Below are 12,913 nucleotides of genomic sequence, written 5' to 3' on the forward strand. Positions count from 1 at the left end.
TAAGTGAGGAGTCATTTACATTGATCCTAGAAAGATGATCAGCAACATAATTTTCACAGTCATTTTTATCTTTAATTTCTATGTCAAATTCCTGTAATAATAAAATCCATCTGATGAGCCTAGGTTTAGCTTCCTTTTTAGACAAAAGATATTTTAATGCCGGATGATCAGTGTAAACTATCATTTTACTACAAAGCAAATAAGGTCGAAATTTTTCTAAAGCAAAAATTACAGCTAGCAGTTCTTTTTATGTGGTAGAGTAATTGAGTTTTGCATCAATTAAAGTTCTGCTAGCATAATATATGGCCACAGGTTTCTTCTCTTTCCTCTGTCCTAAGACTGCCCCTATAGCAAAATCTAAGGCATCACACATGATTTCAAATGGCAAGCTCCAGTCGGGAGCTTGCAAAATAGGTGCATGTGTGAGAGCCTTCTACAGCTCTTCAAAAGCAGAAATAGCACTTTTATCCAAAATGATTTCATTAGTTTTACTAGAAAGGAATTTATTAAGAGGTTTGGAAATTTTAGCAAAGTTTTGAATGAACCTCCTATAGAAACCTGCATGGCCGAGGAACCCTCTAAGGGTTTTTAGATTTGTGGGGAGTGGAAGGCCGTGGATGACTTCTATTTTGGCCTTGTCCACTTTCAGTTCACGATTGCTGACCTTGTGCCCCAATACCACTCCCTGTACCATAAAATGAGATTTTTCCCAACTTAGCACAAGGTTACTTTCAATGCATCTTTGAAGAACTTTAGTGAGATTTAGAAGGCAATTTTCAAAGGAATCTCCAAATACAGAAAAATCATCCATAAATATTTCTAAACAATCACCTACTAAATCAGAGAATAAAGAGTTCATGCATCTTTGAAAGGTGGCTGGAGCATTACATAGGCCAAAAGGCATGCGCCTAAAGGCATATGTACCCACAGGGCTAGTAAAAGTTGTTTTCTCTTGATCATCAGGATGAATGTTAACTTGATTATATTCTGAATAACCATCAAGAAAATAAAAGAAATTCTGTCGTGATAGTTTTCCTAAAATTTGATCAATGAACGGAAGGGGATAATGGTCTTTCTTTGTAGCCTTATTTAATTTCCTACAGTCAATACATACCCTTCATCCAGTTATCAGCATTTTCTGGACTTCTTCTCCCTTTTCATTGATCTCTACTGTTACTCCAGATTTCTTTTGCACCATGTGAACAGGACTGACCCATTCACTATCAGAAATAGCATAAATAATACCTGCATCTAGCCATTTTAATATTTCATTATCTAGTCTTTCCCTCATATGTGGGTTCAGCCTACGTTGGTGCTCCCTAGAAGGTTTAGAATCTTCCTCTAAAAAAATTCTGTGTTCATAAATCGATGAAGGGATTCCTCTAATATCCTCAAATGTCCATCCTAAGGTTCCTATATGCTCTCTCAATACCTTAAGCAGATCATTTTCTTGTGAAGGAGTATGGGATGAGGAAATAATCACAGGTAGGGAATTTCTAGAATCTAAGAATGCATATTTTATAGATGATGGGAGAGGTTTAAGCTTTAAGTTCAAATCTAGAGAGAGTGTAGGAGGCTCAGGTTCTACTTTTTCCTTGTTGGCATCATCTACTCTCAATAAAAACCTTCGAATAGCATCAACATCATCCTCCTCTTCATCACAAAATTTTAACTCTTCGTTAGTCCCTTTAGGACATTTCATCATCTTGGATATTTCGAATTTAACTCTTTCCACTCCAACCTTAAATTCGACAGTCCCTTTTTCCCAATCCATGATTGTTCTAGCTGTCACTAAGAAAGGTCTTCCTAGAATGATAGGTGCGAAACTTAGATCTCCCTTAACCTTGACCTCAATTACAATAAAATCGATGGGGATCTCACAATTTTCAACATTTATCATCACATTAGATAACCTACCCTCTGGTTGTCTAATTGTTCCATCAGCTAGCAATAGATCCATGCAGATTTCCTCTAATTCCCCAAAACCGTATTCCTCATATAAAACTTTTAGAATAATACTAATACTAGCTCCTGTATCTAATAATACTCTTGTAAAAATCTTTCCTCCAATTTCACATGTAATAAAAGGAGCTTCTGGATCTCTCTTTTTAATGGGAACAGAGTTTAAGATACTAGAGGCATTTTCAGAAAGCTTAACTACCTGCTTGGTTTTCCAAGATGTGCATGAATCCTTTAAATGTTTCTTTAAGGAGCACATTTAATCATATCCTCTATTGCTACTGACATAGTGGCTTTCTTAAACTTCTCTAGGAGTCTATACTCATAATCAGGAGAAGACTTAAGGGGTTTTCAGCCCGAAGGATAAGGAATGGGAGGGGTGTACGTTGAAGGTATGGGTTCCATACTAGGTGATGGAGCCTCTCCTTCTCTTAGGTTATTTTCCTCCAATTTTGTTTTTTCCTTGCCTAGGTAAGGATCTTGAAGTTTCTTGCCACTTCTCAATTTTGAAATGGCTTGAATTTCTTCAAGATCTTCCTCATTGTCATGATATAGGCTTTCCTCTTGTAAATAACATAAATTTTTTGGATTGATGGAAGGTTGAGTTGGAAATCGACCTGAGTGGCAGTTGGATTCAACTCCCTTACCTCCATGGTCAACTTTCCTTTGCTTCAACCTCTCCAAAAGTTTTCTTGTCTGCTCTTGAGCGTCCATCATCATCTTTGTTTGTGTTTCCATCATGGCTTGCATGCGCATCTCCATTTCTTCCCTTAACCTTCGATTTTGCTGCTCTATCATGTGAGAGATCACAGGTGTTAGAGTGGACAAATCTTGTACCTGGTTTTGCGGAGCTGCTTGATAAGACTGCTGAGGTGGGGTCTGGAATTGGACTCGTTTGCTGGAAAGGGGCCTTGGTTCCTTGTGATGACTCTCAATATGTCATGAATTATTAATGAGTTTCTTGAGCATTAAGTATCCATTGCATTCATTTAATCTATATTTTTTATCATTCATATGCATTATTTTTGCAACTTACTAACCCCACTTGATTCTTTGAATCAAGTGGATTAGATCTCATGTATTTGATTAATGAGTTCAGATATGGCTTAAGCATCCAAAGAAAGATGAAATTGATCAAGAGGAGCTGGCGAAAATCAGGAAGAAAAAAAAGCCCTAAAATCTCCAAGAAGCCATATTAAGAGAAACCTATAAATAGCCTCACAAGGGCTCATTCTAGGTTGTCCAGAATTTCTCTCCAAAGAGACAAGGGCTTGGGAGAAGAAGGATTTCTGCACCCTCCAAGAGCTGATGAGCATTGGAGTTGGAGAGGAGAAGCAAGCTGAGGAATAGCTGAGCAAGAAGATCGCATTCTCGCCGGAAGGATCGTGACACGGGGTATGTGAGATTGTGCAGTTTCAGTCTTGTGTAATCATCCTCCAAAGACGATTGAAGTTGGGTGGGGAAGTATTGCCAAACTTCTCCACAGTTCCAATCGGAATCGTTCATCGTTTTAAGTAGTTTAAAATTTCCAGTCGTTCAGGATTGTGTGTGTGTTCCTTTCCTGTCTCTTTATTCAAATCTTCAGAATCCAAATTGACCACCAAGAAGCAAGCTCAGCAGGGCAAATCGTGTGCAGAGGTTCCTTGCGCATTGCCAAGCAGCACGCAGGCATAGCCTGCGCACTGCCGAGCCGCGCGCATAGGGATCTCGCGCGCAAGAACCACGCGCAGAAGCCCCGTGCAGTAAGCAGAGCGCGGGATTCCTCTGCGCACGCTCACACAGCTCACAGAGCTCCGTTGTGCGCGCTCACGTAGCGTGTAGCAGGCGGGCAATCGGTTGCCTGCGGCTGCGTAGCACACAAGGGTGCCAGCGCGCAGCTGCTGCCGTGTGCAAACGCTGCTAGCAGCAGCGCAGTGCGCAAGCAACCCGCGCGCCAGCACCCACCTTGCGCACGCGTCGTGCTGCTCCCACGCGAAGCTTGCCGCGCGTAGGCAGCAACCTGCACGCGCCAACAGCAGCGCACAGCCGTGTTCCTGCGCAAGCACACGCTCATACACAAACACCCGTTGGGTGTTTGTGAAATTGCCTCCAAAGGCAGGTGCAGATCTTCAGTAAAGGAAATCTTTACTGAAGATTGATTGAATCAAAACTTCCAAAGAGGGCTCTGTAGTGTGTTTTTACTGAAGATCATTTAGCAAAGCTTTATACTTGAATATTGAGATTTAAAAGTACAGATTGAATTGAAAACAAATTACTGCGTTTTACCTGCTCTTTGTGGATCGACACCCCACTTACCCTAAGGTTGTGAGGTTCTAAATTTTCTTGCTTAAGCTCAATCCTCACACACTTGACTGTTAAATAACCAGTTAAAAGTATCACCTAAAATTGAGCTTATCACCTTGGGAGTAGTGATAACACCCAAATTTCTGTCTTTATTTCATGTTATCAACATGATTTTATGCATTTAAAGAGCTTAAAATGGGGTTGTTATCATATATTTACATGAAAATAGTGTTTTCTAGTGATTTCTGAGTTTTCCCTAATTTTCTGTTAATTCTATGAATTTTAAAGGATTTATTGAAGCTCGAAATAATTATTTTTGAATGAAAATGGCATATTTAATATTTTATTTCGACATTTATCAGCATGGGAATGAATCAGTGAATTTTCTATAATTTTTTACGAATTTTAGGATTTTTCTGAGATTTATTTGAAGAGGAAATGTATTTATTTCAAGGAAAAAAGTATGTTTATGATAGGAAAAGAAGTATTTTTATTATTTTCGTACTTTCAAGGGCCTTTTTGCAAACTTTCGTTGCAAAAAGACCCTGAAAACAGCTCTCGGTCGCCACTGCAGGCGTAAAGATCTAATTTAAAATTTTACAGGGTTTTATTGCAATTTTTAATATATATTTTTAATGTTTTTAGGAGAAATCGGAGGGGAGAGAGTGCGCCAGGGGCATATACGCAATTACTTTTGGGCGGCGTCCAAAAGCAATTCTAGGCTTTTTAAGGACTTTTCTACAAAAAAGGAGGATTCAAAATGCGGCAGCCAATGAGAGAGCGACACATCATTGCGTGTTTAAAAATGAAATTAATAAATAAATCAAATTTAAATCCAATGGATTAAATTGGTTTAAAATTGATTTATTAATAACTTTTGATCCTGAAGTCGGATTGAGATGATTTTTTTATGGATTTGTTCGTCTTGATCCTCTCTTTCTATCTGTATGGTTGGATCATTCAGATCCAGCCTACATTGATATATAAATATTAAGTACTAAACGGGGGTAAAATGGTGATTTTTACCATATAACCTAAGTATAAAAGCTAAATTTCGAGAGGGAGAGCTCATTCTGGATGGTTCTCTATCACAGCTGCAAGACAGAGAGGAGCCCCAGCCTGGATCAAAAGTTTTGGTACTTTTTCCTTTCATTGTATTTAAACTTTTATGCATTTTGAATGAAATAGGTTGAGTTGTTTGTTTCTTCATCTCTATTCTAATCTGAACTTCTAAATCGCTTGGCTTGAGCGGCATGTACAAGCCCTGATTAGGATTGAGAGGAGAAATTGAGGGATTCACCTGGGCATTCAATTGCATTCCAAAAGAAAACTCTAAAAAATTTAGTTTTAATTCTTAGGATACTCAATTACCCCATTTTAGTTCTGAATTATCAACTTGCAAAAATCAACCAAACCCAAATTAAAAATTCCTACCAACCTCTCTAATTGAATTCTTTGATCCATCCAATTGAATCAATTAATTCAATCTAGAGCCCACATTTCTTCCATTATTCTCACCTCTTCTACCCCCCTTTCTCAATTCTCATCTAATTAGGGTGACTTGATCCTCGTTGAAGATCAAATTCACTCTAATTAGGATTAAAACACCAAAAAGATAATCACATTGAACTTCCTACTTGCTTCCCTTGGACGACACTCACACTTATCACTATACATGTTAAGTAGAGTTTTATAAAATTTATTGCATAAGCTAGAATTCACAACGACAAGGGCTAAAAATTCATAATTTTTACCCCTATTTTTGGTTTATCAAGTAGATTCTTTGGTTGTTGTAGATGGGCCTCTTTGGTCTTCCCCAAGGCTGTTGGTTGTGGTTCAACAAATGGACCTCCTCATCTCCAAGTTGGCATGCTCCATCCTCATGATCTCTACTAGAACAAAGAGAACAAATCTTTGCTTTCACAAGGGGTGTGTTAGGGAGAAAAGCATTCTTTAGAGTGGAAGTCAATTCTTCAAGTTTCTTGTTGGTTTCTCTTATCCCTGCATGAAGATCAGCTTTCTTTGAAGTTACTTGCAGCACTCCTCGTTTGGGGTTGGCGTTTCTTCCATTTTGACTTGCTCCTATTTCCTACAGGTCAGTTTCAGCCATCCTTTCCAAAAGATCAAAAACTTCATCCTCATAAGCCATATAGAATGAGCCACCAGCTATTTGATTCACTTTACTTTTAAAAATATCAGGCAGTGATTCATAAAAAAATTCAGCAAGCTGACACTTTTCTATTCCATGGTGAGGGCATTTTCGGATTAATTCATTAAACCTTTCCCATGCTTCACTAAATGCTTCATGATCATCATGAGGATATAATTTCTGAATTTCTTTTCTATAAAAGCTAGTTTTAGAAAGGGGATAAATTTTATGTAGAAATTTATTCTGCATTTCTTCCCATGAATTAAATGTTATGCCTAAATTTCTATACCATGTAAAAGCCTTATCTTTTAAAGTAAGCGGAAAATACTTCATTTTTAACGCTTCAATAGTTAAGCCAGGAATATTTTGAGAGGAACATCGAATGTGAAAATCGTCAAAAAATTCTAAGGGGTTTTGAGAAGAATGACCAGTAAATTCAGGGATCGAGTTAAGTAGGGCATTGTCATACCAAAACATAAGCCCCTCACCTACATTGATGTTGATGCCGGTTTGCCTTAGACTTCCTGACGGAGTAGATCTATCCAGCATCGTCCTTCTCCTCCCTTGTTGTGGCAGACCATCTTCTGCCATATCGACTTCTTCTTTGTCTTGAGCTGTAAGTGTTGCTAGAAGAGCAGGATACTGAGTATCTAGATCTTCCTCAACGCTAGTCCCAGCCTTAGACCTTGTTAAGACCATCAATCTCCCAAAAAATAGTTAGAAGTACCATTTATTGAGGGTTAGCTGCCCTCAACTTTGGCAAAAGAGGAAAAAAATACAAATTCACTAAACCAATCACCATGCTCCCCGGCAACGACGCCAGCTGATAAATCAGATTTTGGGGTAATTAGTGATGAGCTAACTTCACTAAGTAGTGTCGTTGGTTTATCCGAATTAAAACAACAAAAATTTATAATAACCTTACTAGCGTAGGGAGAGTAAGGGTCGATCCACAGTGAGCAAGGGTTTTTCCTTAGGAATTTGTGCTTTAGTTAAGTATTTTTAAATAATTTTAGAAGTAGCTTTACTACATATGAAGATAAATAACTAATTAAATAAAAATATATAACAAAGAAAAATAAAATATTATTATAATATTATAATAATATTAATAGGCATAAAATTATTTTTGTGATTTTTTAGGAGTATTTGAAATCTAAAACAAAATAGGAAATGTAACAGTTTGCCGCTCTGGACTTAGTCAAAATTTGGCGAAGTCCGGATGCCAAATGGGGAAGGTGGCTTGGTGGAGGAGAGAGAAAAAATGGACTGCACTAAATTCATTCTAGAATGAGTTCTATATTGAATTTTAGAGCGTGGTTGGATGAATTGGAACCACCTGGATATTGGTTAGCTGATTTAAGACTAACAAAAGACAAAAGACGAACAGAAAAGAGTGAAAAAGGAGAAATAAGAAGGTAACCTCTTTGTCACACCCTCCAAGGCCCAAGGGACTTCTTCTCCTTTCCGCCAGCTTCTTCAGCCCTGGATGGTTCCTACTCAGCCTGGCACTCACTGAGGTGAATGGATCTATGACTCAATTGCACTTAGGCCACCAAACATTACTTTGGATTGAATCACAAGATGAATATTACAATAGGGTGAAGGGGTTTATATAGGGAGAGAGAACAAATGAGAGCCATTGAATTTTTAATACAATAGATGGCCAGATCTTCTTTTCAAGGTCATGATCCACGTCCATTATGGTCCTCCAATCAGCATTGAGACCTTTGAAATACCACCTGGACGTTCAAGGCTTCTTTCCTTAATTAGCATTAAAGGTGCTATCTTTAAGTCTGCACCCTTAGATGTTTTGTGGATTGACTAGGTGAATCTTCTTCACTGGCTTGGATCCACGTCCAAGGTTGTCCTCCAATCAGCATTTAATCCCCTGAAATGTTCATAAATAATCATGACTGGACCTTCCCATTGCCCTCCTTTCTTTGGCCCAACATGCCTCTCATAATGGGCTTAGTGGAGCTTCCTTAGTGGGCCTTTAGACTAGAGCCAGCTGTCTTGCTTTGGGCCTTCTTTCTTGGCCCATGGTTGTGGCTGAGCCTGTTCCTCTGGTCCAAATAGCTTCCTCTTCATTTAATTATCCCCTTTATTCATGAAAGTTTCACCTAATTCCTGCATCTTCCACATAAACTAAGAAGAGAGTGAGATTCATTCCACTTAACTCATTGAGTTAAGTGGGGTTGATGGCGCAGCCCCGGACCCACCTTCGGAATCTTCGCCGTCACCTCCGTCAGCACCAGCTCCAGCCCCGGATACGTCTTCGGAGATGTCACCGCCGCCCTCGATAGTGCCGGCCGTCCGCGTTCAGCCCGCTCGGCAAGCCAAGGGGATGGTACGCTCGCCAGATTCAAGTATTCTGGGTAACGGACACCTTATCGTTTCCTTATTTTATTTCCTTCATCGTGTTTTAAGTTTTTAATCTTCTTCAGTCGTGTCTTCTCTTGCGTCCCGTTTAAGTGTAAGGAGGGAGGTTCGACCTTATGAGAATCTCCCCTCCCCCTCGTCCTGTTCGTCATCGTTTTCCTTGATCTTGTCTTGGTTTTCATGCCCTTAGGTCATGGTGTTATTCTGATATAAGGACTTGGTCATGTTGGTCAAAGGGCCCTCACACCCCCCTCTATATAAAGGGAGGTGGGGTGCCCTAAACTCTCACATTGTTGTTGAAATTGAAAAAGTATCGTCCTCTTTGAAAGTGCTGGTTTCCCCGTTGAGTTAGGGTTCCGACCTGAGAAGTAAGTGAAGAAGAAGAAGCTGAAGGAATCAAAGGGGAAGTAAGCTGAGCCACCAGAAGACGGCAGCAGAGGCGGGGAGACGGGGCTGGACTTCTCGTGCACCTCGGCACTGCTCGCGGCCGCGGTCCGCACCCCACGCGATCGTGCGGTGCCCGTGCCGCGCCCGCACTATCGCATCGCGAAATATCACCCGCGCAGTCGGCACCCGACTCTTTGTTGCGTTCCGCTAGGGTCTCCCGTAGAGGACATCGCGCCTACGAGTTAGTCACTCCGGCGCATCTCCTGGTGCAACAAACTGACATCGTCACTGCCGAGCCTCCAGCTGCACCGACTAGTCCTTGCCGTTGCAACCCGGCGTGGGCTGTTGGATCCCGTGGTCACACGCCCGATCCTTGAGTCGGCGCCTTTTCACCTACGGAAGTGGCCTCTCGCTCGATTCTCGCCGCTCCCCCGGTGCCTCCAAAGCCCAAAAATTGACACCCACCCTACGCTCCGGGTGCTGTTGAGTCAAGTGGCCAGCGACCATCGCCCGGACGCTCCCGTCGGTCGCCAGTCCTCCTGGACTCGCGAACTCTTCGCTCCCTTGGAGTTGACCTCGCCGAATTCCCCCGAACAAGCATTCGCCTGGGCTAGCGTTTTTGCCCGTTCACCCCTTCCCCCGGGGTTGACCACGCCGCTTGTGCCAGCAGGAGTGACGCTGAACCGCACTTGGCGCCGCCACCACCTGCAGGGCCGCACGCTATCCTACACAGACCACGCGCTGAGTAGGCGGTGCCGCAGTCCTGCCCTGCGGATTCACTATGCGACCTTCCCCTCGGTGCACCCTGCATCGAGCCCTACCGACGCCATTGACAACCCTCCTGTCCTCCTCGCGAAACGAGGACGCTTGCATTCAGGACAACGACCCGGTACGCCACACCACTTTGCCGGTCTTTTATTTCTTTTAGTATGCTTTCGTTTCCCTCCACCACATTTGGGTTATATGTAGGTGAGTGCGTGAGGTCGAGTGAAAATGCCGACTATTTGAGCGTCTTTCCTGGTTCCGTGAGAGTCGGGTCCGCCCGCGACGTGCGATCACTATCCGGCGGCGTAACTCCCGTTCAGCGCCGTAGCGACCTCGTTCCTCCCTTTACTTTCCCCGAGCGACCCCGTCAAGTCCCGAACGTCGGCTCCTTCTTGCTCGTCGGCAACTGCACGTACCACACCCCCTCCCGGAGCATTTCATCGTAGTTCGTCTCTGTAGGATTCTCGTGCCCGACGAACCCCGAGCCTTCGTCGCGCACCGACGCACCTTCGACAACGACTATGAACCCTCGGGGATGGCAGGACCTCGTCTCGTACGTGGTCCTGCATCAACTTTATATCATAGCCAGGTTGTGGCTGCTCACAGCGCGCCTCTGACGCCACATTCCGCATCACTAGCTACATTTGCATGCATCGCATCTCATTGTTTTTGAACGCATCTAGGTTTCCCTAGGGGATGGCAATTGAGACTCGATCGAGCCGGAGAGCTCAACGTGGAGGTTCTACCTCCCCGCGACGGTCAGAACCGTCACCTGATGAGAGAGGGCACGCTACTGCCCTCACGGAGCATCGTCTCGCGACACCAATAGCTGGCCAGATACCGCCGCCTATCGAGGCCGCGCGGATGGCACCCGCCCTTACGGGTGCCCCCGAGTCGTCCGGACCACAAGACCCCACCAGCATGTCTCGTGGACTACGGATCTCCCCGTGCGGCTCACCACCCCCTCGTGGCGAGTCCCCCCCTAGTGACTACGATGAAGAGACAGCCATACGCCGTCGCCCGCATGGGAAGTCGCCCGAAGACGAGGATGCACCCTGGAGCGTCGACGCCCACGGACAAAGAGTACGCCGCCAGTTTCCACTTCAGGAGGACCTGTAGGACGACGAACGGGCGTACTTTTGTGCCATGGCCCCCTGGATGGAGCGCATGGAGCGGATGCTCGAGCGCCCCCGATTCCCCGTACACGGACCTGGACTGACATTCCTCGCGCGAGGACCACGACACGACCTGCCATGGGTCGACCGATACGCGCCACGACGGAGGAGCCCCTACGACGACATCGAAGACGACATCGAAGACACGTACCACACCCCCTCCTAGAGCATTTCATCGTAGTTCGTCTCTATAGGATTCCCGTGCCCGACGAACCCCGAGCGTTCGTCGCGCACCAGCGCACCTTCGACACCGAGTACGAACGCTCGGTGACAGCAGGACCTCGTCTCGTACGCGGTCCTGCATCAGGGGTTAGTCCCACAAATGATAATAATTAACTCCAAATAAGAAAAAGGTGATTTTATTTCATGATTTTTCACAACTTAACATAAATGTTGATAATATATCCAGATAAAGATAAAGATGTAGATAAATTAGCTAGAATTGCACATATATATTACTATCATTTTGGATTTATCAAATAGTTAGTCATCGTAGCGTAGATCGTGGAGAACGTGTCTTCGTCCTCAAATCGTAAGCACGTCGAGATCAGTCCATGTCCGCCGATTGACGAAGGGTGCTTGTTATCTTGTCTTGGAAGATCATCTTCAACATCCGGCGATTATAGGCAATTACTCTTAAAGAACCGCAAGAACACCTTGGAAAAGCTTGGATTGCTTGCTTTGCTTACGTCCAGACGTAGGGCGTCGCTCGCCCATCGCTGCTCCTTGCCGCATCTCTTTGGCCGCCATCCTTCTCTACGGCATTGCCATCCGACACCGCCGGCAGTCAGTCACCCACGTGCGTGCCCACCCTCCAGGCGCTGCCCGCATTCGCCAGTCTTCAGCCATCTGCATGTGCGCCCCTCCGTCCCAACTCTGCCTGCGTTCGCTGGTCCTTTGACCACCTACGCACGTGTCTAACCGCACTGCACTGCCCGTGCTCACCTGCCCATTGCCGCCTGCGTGCACGCCCATCTTCTAGACATTATTCACGCTCGCCGGCCCTCAGCTGTCAGCGCGCACACACCCACCTGGTGCTGTCCACACTCACTGGTCCCTAGCCCCTGGCGTGTGCGTTCAACCGTTAGGTGCTGCCTACAAACATCTGTCTTTCGCGGCTCGTGTGCGCGCCCACCCGCCTGGTGCTACTATCGCCGTCGGCCCTTGATCACCCGTGGGCTCGAGTGCCCGCCCAGTGACGCCTGCGCTCGCCAACCCTCTACCGTCCGCATACACACTCATCCGTTTGATGCTGCTCGTACTCACCGGCCCTAACCGCATTCCTCGGTCCATCGCAACGTACGCGTGCTATTACGTCGAGGTTCTGCATCATTCTTTTCCCGCCCATTTCTGTATCATTACTTCTTTCAGTGCCGTCTTTCCCTACCGTATTCCTCTGCCGATTTATTGATAAAGGTTGGATAGGATAGCTACCTTTGTCGAGGGATAGGATTTTCTTGCGATTGATGATTAGGTTACTGTCATTAAAAGGTTAACTCCAACGAGCCGTAAAATGCCTCTCTCGTCCTAATTGATCGTGTAGATTCTGACGGTCGTCGAGATTCTACCTTGATCTACTCATCTGACGGCATTTATTGTGTTGTTCACCTTCGTCAGACCGTCCTTACTATACACAAGTGTTCTTAAAAATGCATCAACTAGCATCATCAATATTTCCCCTGCACATTCCTGTGATGTAACATCTGCCGTCGATCCCGGCTGTCAGCGTGTTGCCTCATTATCTCTATCTCTATCTCTATATCTATCCTTATCTCTATCTCTATCCGTATAGCTATCTGTATCTCTGTATCTA

At 44.3% G+C, this 12,913-nt stretch overlaps 1 pseudogene; it reads left to right on the forward strand.

The window, feature by feature from the left end:
- Positions 1-6,482: 6,482 nt before the first annotated feature.
- LOC144701543 (small nucleolar RNA R71) lies at positions 6,483-6,579 on the forward strand (annotated as a pseudogene).
- Positions 6,580-12,913: the final 6,334 nt, after the last annotated feature.

The sequence above is a fragment of the Wolffia australiana genome, chromosome 3, assembly GCF_029677425.1.
Source record: "Wolffia australiana isolate 7733 chromosome 3, ASM2967742v1".
NCBI lineage: Eukaryota > Viridiplantae > Streptophyta > Magnoliopsida > Alismatales > Araceae > Wolffia > Wolffia australiana.